The sequence below is a fragment of the Pinus tabuliformis genome, chromosome 3_1 (assembly GCF_031772625.1).
Source record: "Pinus tabuliformis cultivar Carrire ecotype Pingquan chromosome 3_1, CPIR1, whole genome shotgun sequence".
In the NCBI taxonomy this organism is placed as follows: domain Eukaryota; kingdom Viridiplantae; phylum Streptophyta; class Pinopsida; order Pinales; family Pinaceae; genus Pinus; species Pinus tabuliformis.
This window is the reverse complement of record NC_142301.1, coordinates 701,151,202-701,158,152: the sequence shown is the minus strand read 5'-3', so window position 1 is coordinate 701,158,152 and position 6,951 is coordinate 701,151,202. Positions and strand designations below refer to the sequence as shown.

The 6,951-nt window shown below is 34.4% G+C and overlaps 1 pseudogene; it reads right to left on the bottom strand.

Moving 5' to 3' along the window:
* Window positions 1–1,018: 1,018 nt before the first annotated feature.
* Window positions 1,019–2,860, bottom strand: LOC149189068 (uncharacterized; annotated as a pseudogene).
* Between the last annotated feature and the right edge of the window lie 4,091 nt (window positions 2,861–6,951).

Below are 6,951 nucleotides of genomic sequence, written 5' to 3'. Positions count from 1 at the left end.
CTTTTGTCACATCCACATTTTAAAAAATGCCTTGGAACGTGATTGGAATCTCCCATATTGCCTTTTTCATTACGCAGAAAATCCTTCAATCAAGTCTTCTGTAACGTGCAAGACTAATCTTTGTGGGGAAGTCACCGTTGTACACTATGATCCTTTAGAGCCTTTCAGGATTTTAGACTCTCTTTCAAAATGTTGGTATTTATATCGGGGCCTACCTTCTAAAGAGTGGTTGTTACCGACGGAGTCACAGATGAGGCTTTATTTAATGAGCAAGGAATATTTTCCCTCGTACTCCAACTTTAGAGTACAAGACACTAAAAAAATTATGCAGCTGAAAGTGATCCATCTTCAAGATATTTTTCCTGTCAGTTACGAACAAAATGTTTAAAACCTCAGTTCTGCGAAGAACTCTGTTAAGCTGGAATGTAAGAGTTTGCCTTGTATTTGACAAGAGCTTGAGAAAAACTTCGCAGAGGAAATCGTTCAATAGGAGGGTTTCCTTTTCCCTTTTTCAGTTATATCTGTGATCATGAGTTTCCATTAACCCACAAGTTTCTTCGGATCAAGGCCTAATCCGTGAGTATTGAAAATTGTTTTGAGCACAAATTCACCTTAACATAAGCAGGTTTCAGTCTTTTAACATACATCTCATAAGTCCTGACTAATGAGACAACCGACTAGGCTAAACTGCTGAAACCTATGTGATTCCATTCTAACTAACTTGAATGCATGCTGAGACGAATTGATTCAAGGTAAAATATTTGCAAAAACAATAGTTCCCAGAAGAAAAGGTTTCAAACATGTTGAAGAAAATAAATATGAAGAGATCGAAAAAACATAACTAATTCATATTGAAACGCCTGTCTGCTTAAAGTATTGCTTGCAAAGAAAAACCGAAGATGATTCGTCCTTTTAACTAAAAAGGAAAAATTCCTCCATTTGCTCATACAATGCAAATGTACCTATACTGTTTGTTGAGAAATTGCTGCCATCCATGCTCTAAATGCCTTTAAAGAAGTTAATCTTGGGGAGCAAATAAACAATAGCAGGGATATATGCCTTCAAGATTAAAATTGATGAACAGGAAGATTGCACCGAGAGTCTTATTCTTTCTGGTGAAACACATCAGAGTGAATCTATTCCATTCACTCAAGTCGACTGGAGGAGGCCATGCCCTTGGTTCGATTCTCACAACAGAGGAATCCACTTTAGGGCATGGCGTAAAATGCCTCTTGCTCACATCCATAAGGAGCTTGGTACTGGCCAGAAGATCCACATTGACAGCCAGGCGATTGAAAAGGGAATCACCAGGCTTTGCCACGAGGCGGTGGCCAAATTCCTTCTGAAGCATGAGGGTGGCACTTCGAAACTTGGGCATGGTGGACAAAAGCTTGAAGATGAGCGGAGATGATATCTGGTAAGGTATATTGGCTACACATATGTCAAAAGTTGGCAAGTCTGTTCGTAGTATGTCCCCTCACACCAACTGTCCATAACAGAAAAGAAAAAGGACATAGTCGTATTAGAGAAGAGCAACTTTGATTTATCGTAATCCCAAAAATTAATAAGGTATCACCAAAGACAGCAATCACAAGGAACAAAAAAGGAATTGCAAGAGACAATTACGAAGACATCACAAGGGAACCTGCAAAGCACATAGCTTAGGCTAACCTTGCAGTAAACAAAATCTCTTTCCAGTGCATTTTCCTTGTAAATCTGGCAGAAATTTTGCCAGAATCTTGGAATTACAGGTTTGAATTGCATAAATTTAATACTGAGGTGCCCAATTGGACATAAGGGGGTAGGGAATCCATCTGCAACATCAAATTTGCAAAAAGAAGAAGTGTTTTATTGCCAAAATTGGCATTTTTCATTGCCAGACAGAAAGTGCAGTACGTTACAAGATTATGGCTTCCCAAAGCACACAGGTACTTCTAAGCATCATTAGATTGGAGAAAGGTAGTAACTGAAGAAAAGAAGGCTGCTATCACATAAGCATGAGGACTTCACCCCATAGCCAGTTTTCATCGCATAGGCATGAGAAATTCACCCTAAACCCAGTGTTCAGATTGGCAAAGATTTGAAAAAGTTTTAATGTATGTGGTATTTCACAAATAAACCTTCTTCAATATTGTTGTCAATGTAGGATTTTTTTTTGGTTGATGTTTCCAGTTTACAAATGCAGCAAGCGCACCCTTCTCCATTATGGGATTATCACGATGAACTGAAGTCAGGTCATGCAGAAAGCATGCCCATTTCCATTATGTGAATATCACAACGAATTATAGCAGGTTGACAACAGATATTCGAAAACATATGTCTCAGTGATTGTGGCAGAAGACCTACACCTTGCCCCATCCACATGGAGCCGGAGCCTGAGCTGCTGCTTACACAGGTGCATAGAAGCAACAACTCATGAAGGGAAAACATGTCTCTGAAGATTTGAAACTTGGGGTGGGCATGAAGAGTCACAATCCATGTGGAATTGACATATTGTTAATGAGGTAAATAAGGTGAATGAATGTAAAAACAAGATGCAAAGGAAATTGGAACTCACCTCCAATCTCTGAGCCATTTCGGTCCCCTTTATGCATTTGTGAACTACTTCGATCATCCGGGGATCGATCTCGACTGCGATGACTCTGTGGGCGGCCTGCAGCAACTCTAGGGTTAGATTTCCAGTACCCGGGCCGATTTCCAGGACGGTATCGCTTTCTCTCATGTCCGCTTTCTCAACGATGGATTTGAGAACACCGGGATTTGTGAGAATGTGCTCCCTGCTCAGTACAGCCTTGGGATCAATCAACTCCACCCACAGACAGTACAAGAAAAGCCCGCCAACAGGGTTAGTGGGACGCATGTAGCACTAGAGAGCCCGGTTCAGCTGCCCTGATGAAACTATTGGATCCGCCAAATGAAACGCCCAAACCGTTTGGGCAACCCTTTTGAATCAACGATCAACGGCTGAAATTGTTGCAATCGTCTAATATATAATCGTGTCGTTTACACGATGACAGGTAAGCAGAGAGGGGAGTTGATTTCAGAGGGAAACGCCTTACCGCGTAATAAGAACTTGCATCATATGCACAATTAGAAAAACAACTCAAAAGGAAACTGTTGTTTTTCAAATGGGAGTTTCTAAAATGGGACTTAAGTTTTAACATGAAAAGAAATTTACAAATTCAACATTCCTAAAATTCTAATTTTTTCATTCCTAAAATTCTAATTTCAGGAAAAATGAAATTTAAAAATAAATTGACAATTTGACAGCACTTCTTAAAAAATTTTAAGATATTATTCCAATTTTTTTTTTAAATGACAAAAATCAATTTTTAAATTTTTTTTGACTGGTAAAATTTTCTTCTTACTTCTCTGACTTGCCAGAGACCCTTTGAAGAGCTCTGACGTGTTCAATTTTGATCCCTGGTTGAGAGTAATATTAAGGAAACCACAATCCCAGAAATAACCGGTAACCGGCACTTCTGTCTGGACGTCGAATGTCCAGGACTAAAAGTCAACGTTTGACTTTCTAAGGTGTGTTCATAGATTCAAAGAAAATTTAAATATTAATATGGATAGAGGCATTACAATGATATTTATGAAATGTACATCCATTCCTTTGTGCGAGGTTCAGTTCTGCATATGTGGCAAGTTAAAAATTTAAAAATAATATTAATTAATTTATTTTTATATATTTAAACCAGTTTTGATTTTTTAAGTTTTGGGTTAATTTAATTGGTAATTGTCCTGATAATGAAGTCTATCAAAAGATTTCAAGTTTAAATTTTTTTAACTTACTTATATCTATAAAAGAGGAATGATTTCAAAAAGAGAATGTCATGTTTTGATATTGTAACTGACCTAAATCCATAAGAATGGTAAGAGAGATGTCATATATTGGTATGTTTATAATAGATGGTTTAATATATTAAAATGTAAATATTAATGAAGTAATGGCATTTAATCAAAGAAATAGGTTTTATAGACCAGAATTATATTTGCAATATTATGATATGTATTTTGAAATTAGTTTATATTATTTCATTAGTTAAATTATTTTATTCAATAATATGAATTATTTGCTGATTTTTTTATTATTGTTTCTGCAATCAAGGCATCAACTTATTTATTTTTAAAGATACATTCAACTGAATTAAAATTTTTAAATTATTTTTCACTCTATCTTATTTAAATTAAAATTCATTTAAATATTTAATTCATATTAAAATTAATGCAAGGCAATTAATTTGAAATAAAACCTGAATTAAAATTAATGCATGGAAATTAATTTGAAATAAAACCTTGGGATATGTACATTGAAATAAATTTGGGAAATAATGTTCTAGATGTTGGCGAATTTCTATTTCTTTGGTAATTTTTGTGTCTCTTTTTTGTATAACTCTATTATTTTTTTTTTTTTGAATCTACTGATCACATAATCCTTATGTATGAGATTAGATGTAAATGATATGAGAGGTACTATGGTGTACAATATGTTATTGGCCACATCACTGGATAACTTAAATCTTTTCATCTAATTCTCTATTTTTGAACTTTACTGCATATCGGGCCATATATGTTCGTATGATGTATATAGTGATATCTGGTTTTTTAAGATTGGAAAGCATGTTTGATTTCCCCGATAGATATATGTTGACACTGGATATGGTTGAGTGATGACTATAATTATATTTTGATCCAAGATAATAATACATTATGTTTTTTTTCGTATTGGAGAAAACTAATTCATAAATGTAATTATTTTATACCATTTCTCATTGTAACATCATTTTAATAAACTATGATATAATGGAAATATTTATAAATTGAAAGAAAATTTTAAAAATCTGCTTTTTAAAATTAAAAAAATTATATTTTAAAATTCTCTAAACATAAACATAAGTAAATCTAAATCAACTATTTGACTTCACTTCACTCATATTCATTCATTGAATATTCAATATATCCCAAAATTACATGACAGTCCAGTCGAGTTATGATCAGGTGTCCTGAAGTTTTGTAATCCTGATATTGTTGTAGATTTGCAGATTTGTCAAAATTTAAGATTCACGAACATGTAAAACTTTCCTCTATGAATGAAGGAATGTTAAGTTTTTTTTCTTCTGATAAAAGGTCCAGGGTTTGCTGGAGTTAAGAAAATACATCTATATAACAAAAAAAAATACTTTGTGCTTTTCGAACAGTCGAACAATGCCGTCACCTATGCCTACACTTCCGCGATTTACTGTTCCTTCTCTAATATGCATACCCCATTCAGTTCGCCAAATTAATCCATCAACCGATTTAACTCAAACTGCGAAACTTCACAAATTGCAAGCAAATCTAAATGTTGAATGGAGTGCAACAACCACCTAATTTATAATTTAATTGAAATAATTTCAATGACATAGATTTTGAAAGTTCTGAAATAATTTAAACGACCAAATATACTTTTAGGAGGAGATTATTGCCAAGACTACACGGTAAATCACCAACCCATTATAAAATTATTCAAACAATGATTAAATTTAGACCGCGGCCAGACAGGATCAGACAAAACCAAGTCAAATAAAAGTATCCCCAGCATCCAAAAGGCAGTGTGAACATATTACAGCAATAAAGCAGTTGATAAATTGAGCAGCAAGACAGAGGAACGTTTTATCCTTCACTGATTCTGTGAATCCATTTCCTAGAACCCTCTTCATTTTCCTCTCCACCCATTGCCCAAACTGCCAAAGATAAATTATGCAGTTGCCATGAGAAGAACGGTGTATGACAAGTGAGACTGTGGGTCTCGGTTCAAATTTCATTGGTAGGGATGGATGGATGATAGTAGTTACTTTTGAGAGAATTGAATTGTATTTCCAGTGTCCACAAGCTTGGTGATAGCATTTTATTAGTGTAGTGGTTTGTTTATTTGGTTTTTTTTTTTTAATTAAAATTGATTTTTTTTTATAAATTTTAAATTTTAATTACTTAAGTATTAAATTATACGAAGTCCAAAAGAGTTTGCAAAACAAAAAATAATTGCACTCCCACTTCGTCAGGACTAATAAAACGGCAAACTGATTGTAGCACAGCATGGTACAATGCATACTGCATTTTTATTCAAAACAGTGGGAAAAAGGCTGTATACATACATGAATATTGTTAATTCATTATATTAAAGTAATTATGTTGATAATGAGTAGTTTGTTAATGGTTAGTGAAGTAAATAAGTAGTTTATTAAAAAAATTGAGCAAATGGAAGAGGGTAGATGATTTAAGGTTGTTTTTAATGATAGATTGTGCAAGTGCAAGAAAACTTGGATGCAGCAAAATAACAAATGGTTTAGTAAATGGGGTATTTGGTTGAACGGGTGTCCCATAAACAACAAAGAGATAAAAGCTTTTGTTATGGAAAAGTTCTACAAACATACTTGGGATAAGGAGCTAGGAAGAAAGAAAAATTACTATATTGAAGTGTTTAATCTCACTCATAATCATCAACCAAAAGCATACATAGAGGCCAATATCTCTTGGAGAGCCAAAATTCTTATTGCTCAGTTAAGGACTAAGTCTCATCAACTCCGTTGTGAAACAGGGTGGTGGAAAAGGCCAAAAGAAGTGTGGGAGGAAAGGGTATGCATTTTTTGTTCTTCAGGAAAAGTGGAAAAACAAAAACATTTCATTTTAGAATGCGAGGCCTTCAAAGACAACAGGGAAAGTTATGCAGATATGCTGGCAGCTAGCTCTTGGGATAATCTATTTAGCAATGAGTTTGTCGAGAAAGTGGGAGCATTTATTGTGAATCTTCACAGAAAAAGGGTCGAATACATCAAGCAAATGAAAAAGCAATCTGTCCCATAGGCTATCTTTAGACTCGTGGACATTAAAATAATTTCATTCTTTTTTTCTTTCTTAAATGAACAGGAATGTATATGTTAACTGTTAGATTTTGGCAAGCAAGTT